A 20995-nucleotide genomic window follows, 5' to 3' on the forward strand; every position below is an offset into this window, starting at 1 on the left:
CAGACTTTCTGTGATGAAAAAATGCACAGGAAATCATAGGGTGGCAATCGCTTGACATGACATTGTACAACAGAACTTTCCAAGTTTTTCATGTTGGTGATATACTTTTTAAACCCGCATCATTTCGCAATTCAGTTTTACTAGCAAACCGGAGGTTAAACTAACCCAAAGGCGTTACATTGGCTACTTTTCAATGCTCAGGGATGGAGGCTGATCTGAGAGACAAGTTAGATATTTTGTTAGAAGACTAGCAATTTCACATTGCAGTTCTTTGAGAACGCTCAGGTGGATGCCATCCAGACCTGGTGATTTGCCAGTTTTAAATTTTGGCTATTAAGCCTTGAACTTCATCTCTTGTCACCACTGTCTGCCTTAATTCCTCTGACTTGCCTCCTACAAAGATGGGGAGTCTTCAAGGTTCTCCTAACAACTTTCAGCAGCCTCTAATAACTACAGTTCCCAGGATTCTTCAGAGGACGCCGTGACTATGCAAAGTGGTATGATGATGCTTTAAATGTATAGTGCAGATGAGGCCTATGAAGAGGTGGAGTTTTGACATTTTGGGAGGCCAGGTTCTGGCACCATGCCTCTTCACCTCCTCACCTGGATGAGCTTTCATTTCCCTCCACACAAAAGGTGGGAAACCTTTTTCAAAACAAAGACTGCATTCCTTTCTAGGCATCCTTTCTGGGGCAACATGCCAATGGCAGCCAGAGGCAAAAGAAGGCAAAGCAATGAAGGTGAATTTTACTGTTGTATAGTAGGCTGCTTTCTGCAGGCACCCAAACCTCCCTCTCTGTCATCCAACCGGACAAGCAAGAAGCATTATCCGAATTCAAGGACGCATTTCAGGCCAGCAAAAACACTCAAGGAGGGTGGGAAGCAAGACTGGTGAGGGGTGATAGCCTAGAGAAAGGCACAGCAGCTGGCGAGGGTCCCAAGGGCCAAATTGAGGAGCCTGGCCACATTTAACCCTCTGAGCTCTATCCTTGGCCATTTTAGCACAATAGTCTGTGTCTCTGTTTGTTGAATTTAATTGGCACAAAACCATCTATCTTAAATTAAACCATCGTGCATTATTTCAACTAAGGATGAAAAAGCAGCCAAAGAGTTAAGATTCCCAGCAGAAGCTGAATAGTTAACAACACAGGCGACAGGCTTTCATAAACATTATTGTTGGCTTGGTGGCCCCCCCCCCAATCTCCCGCTTTTGGTGGGTGAGTCCATATGTGCTCGCGGAGGTGTCCATATGTGTTTGCGGTGGTGTCCTGCTGCACTCTCTGCCCTGATTTCTCTCCAGACAAGTCCCCATTTTAGCACCCTGCAATGTTTTTAAAAGGCGGCTTTTAGGGAGCTGGGGTCGTGGTGGGGGGAATGAGGCGAGACACCCGCTGAGTGGATGTCGGCACCGTTTGAAGAGCGCAGCGGGCTGGTGCCGTGCACCGACCCCCCCTGGGGCCACTGGTACCAGACCATGGAAGAGGTGTTCATCGAGGTGGACTTGCCGCAGGGGACCTGCGCAAGGAGCGTCGAGGATGAAGCAACATGTACACTAGAGAGCCAGGAACTGATACGAATCGCCTTGACAAAAAAACAACGGTGATGCGGGAATTGGTTGGCGTTCTTTGCTTGAGAATGAGTATGCTGCTGATCCTTGGTTCCAGAACCAGATGCAGAGGAAGCTGGTGCTGGAAAGGTTCCAACAAGAGAACCCTGGATTTGACTTCAGTGGGGTATAAATTTCTGGAAGCTGCAGCAAAGGAGGGCCATATTTCTCTAGTCTTGGAAGACATCTGTCTGTTTTTCAGATGTAATCCCTTCAACTCAAGCAAAAATGTGGTAGAATTGGCCAAAGAACTCACCTGTCAGAACTAGGCTTATGAATAGTTCACTGCTTATTCTGCTTTTAGATCACTGAACAATAATAAAAAAAGTTGGGGGGGGGAGGCAGCTTTTAACTGGCGCTCGTGCAATGTGGCGAAATTGCTCAAATTTAAGAGCAAAATTAAAAACACTAAATATAGGAAGTGGTAAAAGCATTTAAGAGGAGAGGGGAGGGGTAAGGAAGCAACACCCTAAAACAACTTGAGGAATGCATCAGTTACACTTAGCGGCAGCTGCTTTGGATGGCTTTGGGAGAAGTGGAGGCGTGGAGGGAGAGGAAACATCTTGTTAAAGCTGATTTAGGCTTAACCAGGCAGCAGGATCAGCCCAAGACATGCTGCTGCCCGGGGCTAAGGACAGGGTGGCGCCCCACAAACCCACACCCCAAATTTCACACACAGAAGCCAGCTGGAGCAGCAGTTGAACCTTACTTCAACTGCAGGACAACAACAGGCCTGAGAGCAACAGACTAAGCTTACGGGGCACACACACATAAACCTTGTCTTCCAAGACATCATTGCTACTCCCTGTCCCAAACGTTCCTTGACTGAGGCGGCTGCATCACTCTGCCCAATGATAGGGTCGGCCCTGCCAACCAGTCCCTTTACTGTATTCTCATTGCCAAAAGGTAGCCAACCTGGTGCTCTCCAGCTGCTATTGGGCAGGATTTCCCATTAGCCCCGTCCATTAGCAAATGGTCAGGGACGATGGGAGTTGCAGATCCCCAATGTTGGGAGGGTGCCACATTGGCTACCCTTGCCTAGTGTCTAGGCAACCTGGAAGTTGGTGATTTGCAGAAGAATGAGCTTAGCTCAGTGATCAGTGCAGAAGGTCCCAGGTCATCTCCCAGCATCTTAGGCTAAAATGGGTTGTGGGGTGGCAGCAGGGCTGGGAAAGACCCTTTTGTGGGAGCCACAGCCGGCCAGAGCAGACAGTACTGAGCGAGTTGGACAAATGGTTCAAATCTGAATAAGGTAGCTTCATATGCACTCCATATGGATAGGGTCCACAGCTCAGTGGCAGGGCCTCTGCATCGAACCCTGGAGATCCCAAGTTGCATCTCCAATTTTATGTAATGTATCAGCAGAGCGGAAAAGGATCTCTGAGAACTTGGAGACTCCTTCCCTGGCAGAGCAGGTAATACTGGACCTGACAGAGTGATGCTCGTATTTCTCTGGATTCTGTGCAGGTGGCTCCGCAGCCAGCTTCCAGATGGTGTGGCTGCTCCCTTCCACTGCTTTCAGGCAAAGGGCAAATTTGGCCAAAGGGCGCTTTTATCAACAAGCCTCTTTGGCACAAACACCTTTCCCAACTGGCTGTAGGTCAAGGGTGCTCAGCAGCTACCCCAGAAAAAGCTTGGTAACCATTGTAAAAGCCATCACCTGCTTCCCTCCCTCCCCTACTTCTATTTATGTGCCTCTTAAACCATAGCAATCAGAAGGCACTGTGCCGGGGAAACAACTGCTTGAAGTTTAAAGGAGACTGCGGTCTCCCACCAAGGCCCTGAAGCAGATCCCTGTTGAGTGGAGATTGGCATGTGGTGCTTGCAGGCTGCCTGGGGGCATAGCAGGCTTACATCCCTGCAGTGCCACAGATTTCCTTGTGTGGATTTGGGCAGATCAGCTTAGCTTAGCCTACCGGTATCTGTCGCTACTTTTCCTCTTTTTTTATTTGGTTGATTTAATTCAGAAACTGTTAAGGAACCCTGATGTCCTTTGGGAACGGTTGTCATATGAGCAGGAGCGGTGGAGGAGAAGTTTTTTTCTAAAAGACACCTTGTCTGAAATTTAAGAGTTTTCCCCTCCAGAGAAAGTTTATTTTGTCATTTGTTCTTCGCATTTATATCCCACTTTTTCCTCTGGGGAGCTCAAGGTGGTGTACTCTTAGCATTTATGCCCACTTATTCACTTTGATCTGCAGAACAGGCACTATTAAAGGTGCTACCTAGTACCTGTTCCATAGTCATGGCCAGATGGGGATCTGAACCTATACTGTCCTAGTCCAACAGTCTGACCACTACACCACACTGTCTCTCTCTGAGTTGAGTGGATTCCAGGGCACAGTGCTAGTCATGCAAAGGATAGATCTCTCAAGGGCTGTCTGGTGTAATAGAACCCTAAGAAAGGAGAGCAGAGCTCTTGAAGTTGCCCATCAACAACTTGGTCACAGTTCCCCCTTCTCCCGCTATGTGTTGCATTTCTGTTTAAATTAGTTATTTTCCCATTTGCATTTATACATATGAATCACTGCATGCAAATTTCATGTAAATTGGTATCCTTTTGACTTCTTTTTTTGGTGATGCATTTCCTCTTCTTCTGCTGATGATGTGTATGTGGTGGCTTAGTATGATGACCTGTTGCATGACTCTGCAGAGGACTCCCCAGAATCAATGTGGAAATCGATCTGGAAAAGGTTTCCCGAAGGCAGAATGTTTGAAAACCACTGGTTTGATTATTCATCCTGAACTATTAAGTAATGCAATGTAATTGGAAAGTGGCCAAAGTTAACAGCAGTCTGTTTGCTTTTTAAGCGTTTGCGGGTATTTCAAGAAATAACAGACCTGCCTGTCCACAGTAAATTTGTGGAAAGCATTACAAATAAGGCTAGAATTGTTAAACAAACAGGAAAAAAACCCCATAAAAACAGAGGAGAACCTCCTTATATGGAAGCAGTATAGTTCCAATTAGGGACCCAGGTGGCGCTGTGGGTTAAACCACTGAGCCTAGGGCTTGCTGATCAGAAGGTCGGCGGTTCGAATCCCTGCAACAGGGTGAGCTCCTGTTGCTTGGCCCCAGCTCCTGCCAACCTAGCAGTTCGAAAGCACATCAAAGTGCAAGTAGATAAATAGGGACCGCTCCGGCAGGAAGGTAAATGGTGTTTCCGTGCGCTGCTCGGCTTCGCCAGTAGCAGCTTTGTCATGCTGGCCACATGACCCGAAAGCTGTCTGCGGACAAACGCCGGCTCCCTTGGCCTATAGAGCGAGATGAGCGCCACAACCCCAGAGTCGGACACGACTGGACCTGATGGTCAGGGGTCCCCTTACCTTTACCTTTACCTTGAGGGGGGGAAAACAACAGGAGCAGGACTCCATGGAAAGAGAACACAAAGCAGCAAAGTTCAATGACTTATTCCCACCCCACCCCACCCCAAAAAAACCAGGGGCATGGCATTATCTGTGTGATCATCAGGGTAATTGAAGGACCCTTCTTACTCTGCCAAGGGAATGAGGTGATAATGGGGCTTTCAGGTCTCTTGTGGCAGGTTAGCATAGATGAAATGGGAACGAATGGATGAATCCCATTGGCCATAGCAATAAAACAACAATACAATATACAAAGAATACAAATACAAATAAAAAGTTGATAATGAAATGGGAGAATGAGGAGGATAATCAAGAAGAGGCAAGATACAGTACTTCTTTCCTTTTACAGGGATCTGACTTCGCACTAGCAGTTTAAAATAACAGCGCTTCTTTGTGAGAGCGTTTGCACTTCTAATTCAAAGCTAAAGCTTGCAATTCAGCTGGCTGGAAGTAAAGGTAAAGGGACCCCTGACTATTAGGTCCAATCGTGACCGACTCTGGGGTTGCGGCGCCCATCTCGCGTTATTGGCCGAGGGAGCCAGCGTACAGCTTCCAGGTCATGTGGCCAGCATGACAAAGCCTCTTCTGGCGAACCAGAGCAGCACACAGAAACGCCGTTTACCTTCCCGCTGGAGCAGTACCTATTTATCTACTTGCACTTTGACATGCTTTCAAACTGCTAGGTTGGCAGGTGCTGGGACCAAACAACAGGAGCTCACCCCGTCACTGGGATTCAAACCGCCGACCTTCTGATCGGCAAGCCCTAGGCTCTGTGGTTTAACCCACAGCGCCACCCACGGGCTGGAGACCTTTTGTCAAAGCTTGAAGTATCTTGCAGGCCGAATTTATGCAGCCAGAAGTAAACACAACAGAGTTCAGTGCATTTTACTCCCAGGAAACTATGCATTCAGCATGGCAGTCAGGCTAACCCTAATAAATTTGATTTTATGCAATGTACTGCTACTTTTTGGTAAGTACAGTATATGCATGTGTGTGTACACACACAAATACACACACAGGCAGAAAGACAGGTGTATCTTGACCAACTCTGCTGCCTGCGTTTTTTTGACTGTCCTTGGGGACTGTCTCTGTGAGCTCTCTGTGTTTTCTGTTGTCAGATCGGTAGCTTCACTCCCCTTATACGACATTTCTTCACCAGCCATATTTTCAGAGAGCCAGGGTAGGATGTTTCCACATTCAGTGGTCAGGTTATAGATCATAGAATCATAAAACTGGAAGGGACCACGAGGATCATCTAGTCCAACCTATTGCAATGCAGAAATATTCCGCCCAAACTGGGGCTCGAACCCACGGCCCTGAGATTAAAAGTCCCATGTTCTACCAACTGAGCTATCCCTCCTGTGTGCCCTGGTTTCCTGGATGGCCAGGCTCCTTGGCCATTGAGGAGATCCACCATTGCACCACAGTCTGAACAGGTAAGCGTCAAGGAACCCCATGCTTAGTCCTGGCAAGTTGCAAACCGTAGCTTGTTTGACAACATGAAAGGGGAGCTGGGTGGGAGGGGGGAAAACCAAAAGCGAATTTCAGCCGCATACAGTCTTGGCAACAAGCTTTCTGGGTTAAATGTGATTCCAGCGGTGGAATAACCAGATGTTGGCAGACGGGGAGGCGAGTGTCAAGAGAGCACATCTGCTTAGTTTGACATTTCTTGAAAGGGGAAGCAAACCCAGGATGCTGTGAAGCCAGGGCATTTAAAGCTTCATATTTTGGTAGAGTAAACATTATTTCTCCCCAGTACGTGTGTGTGTGTGTGTGTGTGTGTGTGTGTGTGTGTGTGCGTGTGTGTGTGCGCGCGCGCGCGTGTTCTCCTCCGCTCTTCCTGCTGAACTTATCTGCAGCTGCAAGGTCGAGATGTCATGGCGCGAAGCACACGCTCCCACGCCCGCTGTGGTCTGCATCGAATTATCGATCTCTGCAAACGAAGAGAGTTCCGTGGCGCTTTTGCTTTGAGGATGAGCAACCCTGGCAGACTGAAACAAAACTGTCTGCCAGAAGAACCCCAGGCCTCTTGCCAGCTCTTTTGAATGAAACTGAACAGGGACCCCTCTGTGGAAGCCTTTGAACGTTACAGGACATGTTTTTAGCACTGTCTGAGTGAGGTAGGCTAGCTCCGCAGAGGGTAGGCCTGAAATAATGCGTCTAGAAGTCATTGGAAGAAAAACACAGCTGACAACCCTCGATTATCCAGGGACGGGTATCCCATTTTATCCTGAAGATTTCAGTGTGGAGCAAATGGAAACTGAGAGGCAAAAAAAAGGAAGATATACCAAGAACAGGGCTCCTCAGGCAACTGAGCACTGGTTGTGCCTTGAATTTATGTTTCTTCTTATCAAATAGCTTCATCTGTGTTCTTCCGAGGTTTCTAACTTTAGGAGAAACAGATCATTGCCTTCTACTAAACCAGACTAAAACTAAGTGTGGGATTCTATTCTGGGTTAAACGCAATCCCAGAAGTGGGATGTAACCTGTTTATTGGTTAGGTGTGAAGTAAGCTTGGTATCTTTCCCTGGGCACACAATCTGGCTCGGCCTAGCCTTTCCCAACCTGGTGCCCTCCAGATGTTTTGGCTGACAAGAGCTATACATCAGTGGCAGAGCATCAACTTTGCATACAGGAAGTCCCAGGTTTGGTCCCTGGCATCTCTGGGTGGGGCTGGGAAACCCTGGAGAGCTGCTGCCTGTCAGTGTAGACAATACTGAGCTAGATGGAACAATGGTCCAACTCTGGATAAGGCAGCTTCCTAGTCTCCTAATTTCAATCAGCCTAACCCACTATGGCCATCAGGTTGGAGAAGGCCAATCTAGCCTGAAACTTTCTACACCAGGCATCCCCAAACTGCGGCCCTCCAGATGTTTGGGCCTACAACTCCCATGATCCCTAGCTATCAGGACCAGTGGTCAGGGCTGATGGGAATTGTAGTCCAAAACATCTGGAGGGTCGAAGTTTGGGGGTGCCTGGTCTACACAGTCTCTCTCTCTTAGGTTGAAGACATTCTCAACTCTACTACCTCAGGGCCCGGTTTTTACAGACATGAAGCAACAAGGGGAAATCCTGATTTCATGTTTTAAAAGCGGCCTATGGGTTGGCATTTGAGGGCAACAATGTCATGTGTGCACTGGGGGTAAAAAACACTTGTGGGCAGGAGCAACACAAGATGTCCTATCTGGAAGCAACCCCAGTCTTACTTGAAGCTGTGGCTTTTCTTAGAGAAGTAAGCATTCCTGAGGAGATGTGAGGTGAAACTGAAATGATGGCCATGTCTGTTGTAAATCAATTTCCCTGTTCTGAGATGCACTGAAAGAGAGGTACAGGACTGCCCTGCTGTCGCCCGCTTCCCCTCAGGGTTAAAGTCTGGTACAAGTAGCTGGTAAAATTTCTTTTGCTGTTTCCTTTCTCGGCCTGCCCTCCCCTCCCCCTTCTGTTCATTGTTTCCCATGGAAAGGAATCTTCAAAAGAAGGGCTGCCCTCCAGAATACCAGCCAAGAGGCCTGTCAAAGCCTACGCTTGCAAATGTCAAATGATCGAAAGGTCCCTCCCTCCCTCCCTCTGAAATATGAAAGCTCCCTCAGTATTTTGCGGCATTTTTGGTTGGTTCTAAATAATGCTGTTTCCCAGCTGTGGATTTTGGAGTTTTTTAGACCAGCACGGCTGCCTTTCCTTTTTATGTCCTTCTGCCAAGACACACCTGGGAATTATAGTGCCGAAAGCCAGGCTAAGGGTTTCTCAATAACTCCTCTGCTTCATGTGTATACAACTATTACCAGGAGCCTTTCAGGGAAGCCACAGTGTCCCCTCCAACATTTCTTCAATGAACATAGGGGTGTCCTGAGGAAACGCAGGACATTCCAGGATCAAATTAGAAACTGGGACAGCTTCTGTAAATCCGGGACTATCCCTGAAAAATAGGGATACTTGGAGGGTCTGCCTTAGCAGCCGAAACAACTCCAGGCCAGGTTAAATCCATGTGGTGGCTTTTGACATGCTGGAGGACAGAAGTTAGCCTTAGAAGTTAGCCTGAGTTTAACTTGTTGCTGAACTTCTACACTACAAAGCTTGTCAGGCTGCAGAAACAGTGGGTAGGTTAAAAAGAGTGGCTACATACCTTGTGGGATTGTGGGATAAGCTTCAAATGCACCCCCCCAAACCCCAGCCTGACCAAACTGCGTAACATGCAGAAATGTTTGCGTTTCTGGTGCCCATTATGGAAACTGCTTGGGGCAGAGGAAGTGGTCTTGGCTTGTTCTGCAAAAAATCGAAGTTTCTCCCTTTCTCTCTCAATCTCAAAGGGTGTTGAATTTAAATGGGAGCAAATAAAAACATTTTGAATGAAGCCAGATACAAACAGAACCTTTTTAAAGTAAGGTCACTGGAACGTGGAAAGGAGGAGGGGAAGGAGGGAGGAATTGGCCACTGGGAAAGGAAATTTGATCACAGATGCAGATCTGGAAGGAAAAGCTAATTTCCTAGACTGCACCATGACAAAGGTCCGATTCCCAATTTGTCAGTATTCCTCATGCTGCAAAAGTCAGCAGTCTCACATGCCAATTCTTTAAGCAACGTTATTTGGATTCAAGAGCAGAAATAACAGTTTTCTGGCTTGGCGTCACAGAACCAATCTACCTAGGTGGGATATAGGTATGAGCTTAAAAAGAACTAGTCACTAGAGTGTGTGTGTGTGTCCCCCCCCTTTATTTTAATCCTCGTAGACCAAATGTATAAAGTCTAGTGGTTTCAGAAAAGTCTCCCGGATATGGAGTCACCAAGTTACATAGGACAATTTTTAAAAAGCCAAAATACTTCGTATTTATAACAGGGCCTTTCCCCTTCATATAAATATACCGTATATTGCGTGAAGGTGGCCGACACCAAAAAATGCCATATGTCTGTCAAATCCAGTACTCTGTACTCCAATTACAGTGGTTCCTCGGGTTAAGAACTTAATTCGTTCTGGAGGTCCGTTCTTAACTTGAAACTGTTCTTAACCTGAGGTACCACTTTACCTAATGGGGCCTGCCGCGCTGCCGCCACACGATTTCTGTTCTCATCCTGAAGCAAAGTTCTTAACCCGAGGTACTATTTCTGGGTTAGTGGAGTCTGTAACCTGAAGTGTCTGTAACCCGGAGGTACCACTGAATTAGTAGCTCACCATTTTTTTAACTGCTGTAACAAAATATACTGCTTTGCCATTTTTTGTCTGAATAATTAGCATTGCCGCCTTTCCTCCCCTCACACAGCTCTTCTGCCTTTAACAGATGGAAAATGTAAATTCACCAAATGAAATTTCTCCCGGCATGCAGATGCACTTGAGGGGGCAAAAACGGCACCAGCTAATGGTTTGCTTCCCATTACAGGCACAGAAGCCCTTGTCAGAAACAAAACAAAGTTGGCAATGCTGTGAATGAGGCCTCTTTGGAATTGGCAAATTTGCATGCTTCTTTCCCAGCAAAGATAGGAGGTCCACATGAAGATGCTGGCTTTAACATGGTTTTTCGTGCTGAGTTTCAGAAACTCAAAATTCTGCTTTCTAAAAAAATACCAAAGCCATACCCTCCAACATTTCTCCAATGAAAATTGGGACGTCCTAAGGAAAAATGGGACATTCCGGGATCAAATCAGAAACCGGGACGGCTTCTCTAAATACCAGACATCGCTGGAAAATAGGGACACTTGGAGGATCTGCAAAGTGTGGTTCCCAAGCAGGAAGCTACCTAAAGGTAAAGGTACCCCTGACCATTAGGTCCAGTCGCAGATGACTCTGGGGTTACACGCTCATCTTGCTCTATAGTCCGAGGAAACTTTTCAGCAAAAGGAGTCATGTATTTTAGGAGGAGGGAATTGGCAAAAACGTATTTTCAAAGCCTGGCAGCATTGAGACATGTCAAACTGGCACCGCATGAAATTCCCTCAACAACTATCAGACTTGCAAGATCTTGAATGATGGGCCATTCCTGTCAGAGACATACTACTGGCAAGTGGCTCAGTTGTCTTTGCAGATTCCAAATGGTCCACACTTGGCCCTTTTACAGTGTCAGCAGAAAATCTGAACATCATACTCGTTTCTTCTACGACAATGCAAAAAATCCCGTGGCCAACCTCAGATGACATTTATGGCTACATGTATACGACCACCCCACGCAGAATCATCTCCCTAAACAACTGCTGCTTGAGTAGTAGACTCCTTGCTAGTAGACCTTGGTCCAGTATACCTGAAGGAGCGTCTCCACCCCCATCGTTCTACCCGGACACTGAGGTCCAGCGCAGAGGGCCTTCTGGCGGTTCCCTCGCTACGAGAAGCCAAGTTACAGGGAACCAGGCAGAGGGCATTCTCAGTTGTGGCACCCACCCTGTGGAACGCCCTCCCACCAGAGGTCAAAGAGAACAACAATTACCAGACCTTTAGAAGGCATCTTAAGGCAGCCCTGTTTAGGGAAGCTTTTAATGTTTGATGGATTTCTGTATTTTAATATTTTGTTGGAAGCCTCCCAGAGTGGCTGGGGGAACCTGGCCAGATGGGCAGGGTGTAAATAATAAATTATTTATTTATTTATTATTATTATTATTATTATTATTATTATTATTATTATTATTATTATTATAGACTGCCCATCTGGTTTGGATGGCTAAGCACCACCAGCACACCTGCCCTTTATTTATTTATCTAGTAGTTGTTGGGGGTTTTTTTTAAAAAAAACATTATTATTATTAATATCTCATCACAGTTTTGGCCTAGGCAGATTTGGCTAATATTCACTGGGAAAACAGAAAGGCCTCAGCCTTTGATTATGAAAGTGGAGGCAGAGTAGAGAGAACAAGTCAGCAGTTGTTTCATCAAAGCCAGCAAGGGAGACCATGCCTGGCTGAGGGGGAAGGACAAAGGGAAATTAAAACACATTTGGGGCGGTAGAGAGACAGTATTTGTGAAAAAGCACAAAACCAAATTGGTAATACAGGTTTCCACACCATGAAAAAGACAAAATTCAGTGCCTTCTACTACCGGTACATCAAGGGTGGAAACCTACAGCCCTCTAAATGTTGCTCGACTACAGTTCCCATCATCCCATGTCATTGACTATAATAGTTTGGGGCTGAGGTAAGTGTGAGTTTTATCATCTAGAAGGCCGCTAGTTCCTCAGCCCTGCATTAAAGAAGCAACCCTAATACAGTGGTACCTCTACTTACGAATTTAATGCGTTCCGAACGCACATTCGTAAGTAGAAAAAAATTGTAAGTCGAATCCCATAGGAATGTATTGGGAGAAAAAAATTGTAAGTCGAAGCAACCCTATCTAAAAATTCGTAAGTAGAAAAAATCCTATCTAAACCGCATCCAAGATGGCGGACGGAGCTCTATTCGTAAGTAGAAAAAATCGTAAGTAGAGTTATTTGTAAGTAGAGGTACCACTGTACCTGATAATACTTACAATGGTTAGTAACCACCACAAGAGGGGGACCCAGTTAGCTGTAGGCTCTTTGCCTGGCAACTAAAATGAATGGAGCACTCCATCCTGGGGCTTCCTTTTCTTATTTTTTTTACTTGGCAAACCATAAGATGGAAAGAGAAGCACTGTAGCTTTTCTGTTGCCTAGCAACCAAAGTCCCAGGTATGAGGCGGAGATTGTGTTTTGTCCCATCCTTCAGAATTTTCTAATGTCTTCTTCCGTCGCCATCACCAATACCCATTTAAAGGCATGTTTTTAATCTTAATTGGTTGTCGTTGCTTACTGCCAACGAAAGTGACACAAAGTACTTTCCCCTTTACATCAGACTTGGGTCAGCAACAGGTAGACAAAGAACCTTCTTCCCAAAACACGGGCCTTAAAAAAAAAATTCCTAGAAAAACAACCCTCTTGCCAACTTGTGCCTTTAAACCACCTTTGCTCCTTCCCTCCCCCAGCACCCTCCTCCTTTCCTATCTCTGCCTCCTTCCTCACCACCACTGCCAAGGGCACCGATTACCCTTTGTCACCCTACAAAGGACAGAGCCAGAAATAACAATTTCAGGAGATTCTGTTCCTGGTAGTGAGGAGACACCCGAGGCAAAAATGTTTACTCTCTGGGCTACACATTAACCTACTCACCCAGCAGTGTCTGCTGGGTAGAAAATACAAGTAAGAAATCAGCAGTTTGGTCCAGGAGAATCCCATTCATCCATGTAAAGTTCAGGTATGCGTTCTAGATGAGCACACTGTCTTGTGTGGCAGCCGGACATCCTAGGGATGTTCATCGCAGGAAATGTCTGCAAATCTCTCTTGTTGTTAGACTCTAGAATACAATCTTCTGGTTCTCAAAAGGTTAAAAAGGTAAAGGGACCCCTGACCTAATATTAGGTCCAGTCGTGACCGACTCTGGGGTTGTGGCGCTCATCTTGCGTTATTGGCCGAGGGAGCTTCCAGGTCATGTGGCCAGCATGACAAAGCCACTTCTGGTGAACCAGAGCAGCACACGGAAATGCCGTTTACCTTCCCGCTGTATTTATCTACTTGGACTTTGACGTGCTTTCGAACTGCTAGGTTGGCAGGAGCTGGGACTGAGCAACGGGAGCTCACACTGTCGCGGGGATTCGAACCGCTGACCTTCTGATTGGCAAGCCCTAGGCTCTGTGGTTTAACCCACAGTGCCACCCACGTCCTTGGCTCTCAAAAGTAGGAGCCACCAATAGACCTATCCCCTCACACATGTATCAATTAGGAAGGAAGGAAGGAAGGAAGGAAGGAAGGAAGGAAGGAAGGAAGGAAGGAAGGAAGGAAGGAAGGAAGGAAGGAAGGAAGGAAGGAAGGAAGAGAATTTATGGTAGCTGCCAACCCTGTTACAATGATTTCTCCACAGAAATCTTTAGTAAAGCAAAAGATTTATGCGATCTGAAGAAACCAAGGTACCAAGGTACCTTGGTTTCTCCTCAGATCGTTACAATGATTTGAAAATAAAACTGACGTTATATCAATCCATGGTGCAACCACATTTAGAATACTGTGTACAGTTCTGCTCACCTCACCTCAAAATGTTTTTTAATAAAATAATAATAATGATAGTATCCAGTTTGCAGGTCTTAATTGGACCTTACATCTTAAGCACGTTACATTGTTCAGTTTAGAGGACAAACTGGAAGGGAAGCAAGCACACAACTTTATTTATTTAGAAAGTTTTATCATACCCTTCATCTTTCCTGAGCCTAGGGCAGATTGCAGATTATACACACACAAATAAATATTAATTGTTGTTCTATGTTGTTATTATTATTGATTTGTTATTGTTTTAAATAATGAGATAATGATAATGCAACACTTAGCACAAAAGAAATAGGTAAAACTGGCAGTCAAAATCGGTTAAAATCAAAGTTTGCTCTTAGCTCTCGTCATTTGGCGAGAAATCACAAGTAATGATTTCCACACAATGCTAAGACAACACTGGTTTGTTTTCAGAAGCATGGCATGTGCATGAGTACAGTTGCTCGTTCATGGTAAGCCACTTTGACTTACCACAATGTGCAGTTTAGCTCACTTCTCAATCCCAACAAGTAATGGGAAAGTTTTTCCTGTCCGCTGATGGAGGAAGTCTTTCCGCAGCCTTCATTCACAGAAAGTGTGGTCCTATGATGCCTCAGCTGTTTCCCGGATGCCTTGTCTTCCCAGTTTCCACTGGAGGCAGGGAAGCCAGTTTCCTGCTGCGATTTCCAGGGTTGCATCCTTTGGGATGCCATGATTCGAACCAAACAAAACCTTCATGATAACTCAAGTCTGAGAACCAGCTGGGCTTCTGCTCTCTTCGAGCCAAAAATCAGGAAGATATGTGCCCGCACGCTATCTAGCATGGGGAAATACAGTGTCATCAAGAAAAGTCATGGGGGTGAAGAGCCAACAGAGGCCTTCACAATGCCTGCATTATAAGAAACGGTTCCACAGTGATTTCAGATGCTAGGCCAAATTATTTGAGCTACTGGCAAGATGGCATCTTCGACAAGGCAAGCCTGTGCCAAAGTGACCCTGCGTTTGTGACTTGTACAAAGTGTGTTAGCTAAGCAAATGTTCGTGCATTTCTTATCCTGCCATCTGGTGTGGAGCTTGGCGCGGCTCTGAAGCCCCACCTGGCTAGTGGAAATCACATCAAGAAACCACCCCCGTTTCTGTGATGCCACCAGGCATTGCCCACATACGTTCAAGACTCTGAGCAACTAGAAACAGTTTTACAAAGCCAGGAATCGATTCTCGGGATGCTAACCTCTGCCCCCACCTGTATGCTTTCAACTCCCTGGATCCTTAATCCATGAAGACTTTTTGAAAGCCCTTGATCACACATATCTACACTCAAGGGTACTTAAAGGCAGCCATTTGAATTATATATTTTTTCCTCAAAGGAAGAAGTTGATTTATTGTGTTGAATGATTGGGGTTGTGTAGAAGACTTGCAGCCCTCTGGCCAGCTGCCAGTAAAAGATTCAGAGGCAAACAGCACATTTCTTTTCATCTGGTGTAATGTGTGTTAGTAAGTAAGAGGAGCTGAATCTAGCGCAAAATGGTCATGAGGTGCCCCCCCCCGCCCCATCATGCATCCTCAGCTCACCAGGACACACATTAAAAGCCATCAGTGGAAGCAAAAAGGAGACAAAATAAATCCTCAAGAGGTCACACTAGTACTCCAATACAAAACTTATTAACTCAGAAGTAATTCTAATTTCAGTAGGATTCATAACCTTCTACATTGGTGAACATTAATTTAGTTTTTTCATTTAAAAAAACCAGCTGCAGTCTCTAGGTGTGCTGTCAATGCAATGTTAGGTTTTTCCCTGTCTAGAGAACAATACCAGGAAGCATTCTTGGTCAGTCTTAAATAATTGCATGCCTTTATGAAGATGTTTTTCCCTGATGGAAATGAAGTGATGGGAAATGTCACCTCTTGAACTCTGCTTGTCATCCTGCTCTTAAAAGATGCAGAAGTCCTGGCTAAGAATAGGGGATTATTATTATTTAATTAAAACAATTCAGATGCCAATGAGCCAGCCAACATATTTCTGAATGGTGCAGCAAGTGAAGATACATAAGGGAAACATGGAAGGTAGAAGCATAGCTGCCAAGTTTTCCCTTTTCTCGCGAGGAAGCCTATTCAGCATAATGGAAAATCCCTTAAAAAAAGGGATAACTTGGCAGCTATGGGTAGAAGACAGAAGAGGAGGGTTAAATATGTATTTAAAATCATGGGAAGATCCACTGATGTACAAGATCACATCCTTTTCTTCCGTCTTCAGTTAACTACCACATTAGAGAGGCACATTCCCTAGTCAGTTCTATCTGTTAAAATGTCCCATGGTGGTTTGGCCACTTCTGGATCCAGCCCTCTGGTTTAAATCTTTTAAGATCATCAGCTGCCCTGAAGAGTTTGAGGCTCTTCAGTATCCCAATCTAGAAGTAAAAGTATGCTGAAGTGAGAGAAAGGAGTTGCAGTGGAGGAGACCATTGCTGGAATCCCAGCTTGAGTCTGAAATAGTATGACCTCAATGATGCCCAAGGTAAACCTAACTATTTCACACTTTGCGAAACAATATGTGAACCAAAATACAGGAATCCTTCAAAATTCGCCCTACTCTGAATTTTGCAGCGCAGTTCTCCAACCAAACATTGCTTACAGAAATGTTTGTATTAGGGGAAAGTGTGGATAAAATGCATACATAAAAATGTGTTACATAGGGGGAAAGTCCTTGCAAAAGTGTTTACCTTATTGAAAACTGCATACAAAAACCTGTTTATTAGGTGAAATTCACACTAATATGCTGGCAAATTTTCGTGATTTATTTTTATAAATCAAAAATTGCTGCAGAAGTGTGGGTAACTGAATTTAACATTGGAAGTGTGTGTGTGTGTGAGAGAGAGAGAGAGAGTGTGTGTGTGTGAGAGAGAGAGAGAGAGAGAGAGAGAACAGAAATTGATAGATCTATCCATCCCTACATTCCACACAAGACTGGCCCTACTGTTAGGCAGAGTGGGGCAGCTGCCTTGGGTAGCAGATACAGAGGGAAGGGCAATGAGATGCTGAAGGAGAGCCCCCTAAGTGAGCCTCCTTCCCTCAGGTGTGCTATCCCATCACCAGTGTTGAACTAAAAATCAATTGCTGCTCCAGTCTACTTCTCTACATGGAATGGGAGAGGCACCATTTTGTCCACCTCAGGCAGCAAGATGTCTTGGGCCAGCCCTGAATTCACCTCTCTAGGCTCAAATTAATCCGGGACCCTGGATGTAGACATTTAAGTTCTTTAACTAATTACATCCAAAGAAACTAAATGTTGGGAGATTCAGGACAGAAATTTAGCAAGCGACACCTTCTACCCTGTTGAGGTGTGGGTGTGGGTGTGAAATTTCTGCAGGTTCAGGCTGTTGCTAGAAGCATACCAACAGGACCAGCCCTCCCATAAAGCAGAGTGAAGCAGCCACCTTGGTTGGCCTTTGCTGCAGAGCCGAGTGGCAGTGGGAAGGCTTTGGAGAAGAGAGGTGTGTGCCGTGTGGCCTGCCCTTTGTCCCCTGAAGTGGCCTATTGCCCTCAAGTGGATAGAGGATGTTGTTGTGTTGCCAGTGCCAGAATTCAGATTCAACTGGCTTGCATCTGTACGAGGAATAAGGAGAGTGGGTGACACCAGCTTGTCTCTTGCCTCACACAGCCAAATATCCTGGGCTGGCTCTGAGGCACATGTACACACCCCAGAAAGTGGTAACCCTCACCCTCCCTCATATTTCACAAATGAACACAGAGCGCCTCCTGTGTATTTGTAACTAAAACTGCTGTGCACGCATTGCTGGCTTAAACACAGCGAGGTGGCTCTTTCTCTCAATTCGGTTTGAAGCCGGTTCGAGGTGGAAATGCATCAAAAGGCGGCATTTCCTGAAGAAGTGACAGGATGGATGTGGAGTGTGGCTAATGTTCTGCAAAACTGTGGTTGGGAGCATGCCAGATGCAGAGTAAAGGGCACACAGCCTCACTCCAAGAATTACTGCCTGAGAGACCGCACAAATCACCCGCAGTTCGGATGAAACCCTTTTCTGATTCCCGTATGCTGTGCTATTTATTTTACCCTGAGAGTGCTTCCAAACCACCTGTTTACCGAGTATTTATCGCGATCTGTTTTGCAAGGAGGGTGGTTAGATGACGTCGTGTCAAAGAAAGTGCTAGCCAAGGGCATTTCCCCATCATTTGCATAGCTGCCAAGTCTCCCGCTGAAAAATGCAGGATCAGCAGCATTTCTGTACATGTGTAAAAGCAACTTCCAGTGCCGCTCGGCCCGATTTCCAGTGCCCAGGCATGGGCAGAGCGGCACCCGAAATGGAGCCTCCCTGGCAGGTAGGAAATCCATGGGATTTCCAGGATTTTTTTCTATTCGGGATAACAGCGGGAAACGGATTAAAATCCGGGGGTTTCCCACGAAAAACGGGAGACTTGGCAGCTATGCATTTGCCTTTTGGCAAAAGTCTGATTGCTGAGGGAAACGGGTTTCTTGAGCAAGACTTCACCATCAGCTATAATGGCAGGGCCTGAATTTGTTGGTAGGCCCCACCCCCAAGAGCGAAAGCCTGGAAGCACCCTGAATCTACAGTAGCCTATACCCTCTGACATTCCTCCAATGAAAATAGGGACATATCTCAATTCCTCACTCCGCAACTGACCCTCCTCAACACCCCCCCCCATTTTTTGTCGTCCCCCCGCAAATAATTTCCTATCAGAAGACGGGTGAATCATAGAATCATAGAGTTGGAAGAGACCACAAGGGCCATCCAGTCCAACCCCCTGCCAAGCAGGAAACACCATCAAAGCATTCCTGACAGATGGCTGTCAAGCCTCTGCTTAAAGACCTCCAAAGAAGGAGACTCCACCACACTCCTTGGCAGCAAATTCCATTGTCAAACAGCTCTTACTGTCAGGAAGTTCTTCCTAATGTTTAGGTGGAATCTTCTTTCTTGTAGCTTGAATCCATTGCTCCGTGTCTGCTTCTCTGGAGCAGCAGAAAACAACCTTTCACCCTCTTCTATATGACATCATTTTATATATTTGAACATGGCTATCATATCACCTCTTAACCTTCTCTTCTCCAGGCTAAACATACCCAGCTCCCTAAGCCGTTCCTCATAAGGCATCGTTTCCCAGGCCTTTGACCATTTTGGTTGCCCTCTTCTGGACACGTTCCAGCTTGTCAGTATCCTTCTTGAACTGTGGTGCCCAGAACTGGACACAGTATTCCAAGTGAGGTCTGACCAGAGCAGAATACAGTAGTACTATTACTTCCCTTGATCTAGATGCTATACAGTGGTACCTCGGTTTATGAACACAATTGGTTCCGGAAGTCTGTTCATAAACTGAAGTGTTCATAAACTGAAGCGAACTTTCCCATTGAAAGTAATGGAAAGTGAATTAATCCGTTCCAGACGGTCCGCGGAGTAAGCGTTCATAAACTGAAGCAAACTTTCCCATTGAAAGTAATGGAAAGTGGATTAATCCGTTCCAGACAGGTCCGCGGAGTACTTAAACTGAAGCGTTCATAAACTGAAGCACGGGTGTAATTGGTTCCGGAAGTCTGTTCATAAACTGAAGCGTTCATAAACTGAAGCAAACTTTCCCGTTGAAAGTAATGGAAAATGAATTAATCCGTTCCAGATGGGTCCGCGGCGTTCATAAACCGAAAATTTATAAACCGAGGTGTTCATAAACCGAGGTTCCACTGTACTCCTATTGATGCAGCCCAGAATTGCATTGGCTTTTTTAGCTGCTACATCACACTGTTGACTCATGTCAAGTTTGTGGTCGACCAAGACTCCTAGATCCTTTTCACATGTACTGCTCTCAAGCCAGGTTTCACCCATCCTGTATTTGTGCCTTTCTTTTTTGCCCAAGTGCAGTACTTTACATTTCTCCCTGTTAAAATTCATCTTGTTTGCTTTGGCCCAGTTGTCTAATCTGTTAAGGTCATTTTGAAGTGTGATCCTGTCCTCTGGGGTATTAGCCACCCCTCCCAATTTGGTGTCATCTGCAAACTTGCTCAGGATGCCTTCAAGCCCATCATCCAAGCCATTGATAAAGATGTTGAATAAGACTGGGCCCAAGACAGAACCCTGTGGCACCCCACTAGTCACTACTCTCCAGGATGAGGAGGAGCCATTGATGAGCACCCTTTGGGTTCGGTCAGTCAGCCAGTTACAAATCCACTGAATGCCACCAACACTACAGCAACAGGACCCAGCACACATGCCTTCCACTGTCCTGAGAAAACCCCTTAGTCCTGATTTTATTATGTGCAGATTTACCAAAATAAAAACACACACCATAAATACATTTTAGAAAGGGGTCAGATTAGACGCAAAGCATTAAAACAATAATTCAAGATTCCTTGTGCTGTGCTCCTCTTCCCCTTTCTTCATGCCCTGCTCTCTGTTTGCATCTCAGAGCTGCTGCATCATGCAGAGCTGGGCCTTGGTGGCGGCAGCCTCGCTTCCATATCCACTACGAGCTGCCCAAGGGAGGAGGCCATCAGCAGTGGCCCTGGGATGCTCCCTTGCTGCCACTCAGGACAAGGGCCGGCTCACCCTCCTTCCTGAGCTTAACGACGACAACACTGGTGGGGGAAATGGGTACATTTCAGAATCAAATCGGAAGCCGGGGTGGCTTTCATAATTCTGGAACGGTCCCTGGAAAATCAGGACACTTGGAAAGGTAGGATAGCCACTGCATCTGAAGCAGTTTGTGTTAATAAGCTGGCCGTAGGGGTCAGGGTTTGGGGCTGGAGTTGGAACTGTGAGAGCTTAAAGTTTAATATAATGTTCCACCCTGCCATGGATCGGATGGCACTCGCTGCAGAATCGGAACACATCCAGCAACCTTAACACTCTAGGGTGCGTTGGCAGAAACTAAGATAGTGTACATGTGAGCCCTCCACCAGCACGTTCTTTTAAAGGTATCCCTTCCCCCAAGGCATAACAGAGACAGCAATTTGCCAGGGACAAGTACCAGGAAATATGGAGTGACCTTGATAAAATGCAGAC

General features: G+C 45.9%; 1 protein-coding gene and 1 pseudogene across 1 annotated transcript in view; one reads left to right on the forward strand and one right to left on the reverse strand.

The window, feature by feature from the left end:
* Positions 1-20995, reverse strand: part of IGFBP4 (insulin like growth factor binding protein 4) — a 41521-nt gene that overhangs the window by 12292 nt on the left and 8234 nt on the right. The window lies entirely within an intron of this gene.
* Positions 1400-1814, forward strand: LOC118094512 (nudC domain-containing protein 2-like; annotated as a pseudogene).

Source organism: Zootoca vivipara, chromosome 13 (assembly GCF_963506605.1).
Source record: "Zootoca vivipara chromosome 13, rZooViv1.1, whole genome shotgun sequence".
Taxonomy (NCBI): Eukaryota; Metazoa; Chordata; class Lepidosauria; order Squamata; family Lacertidae; genus Zootoca; species Zootoca vivipara.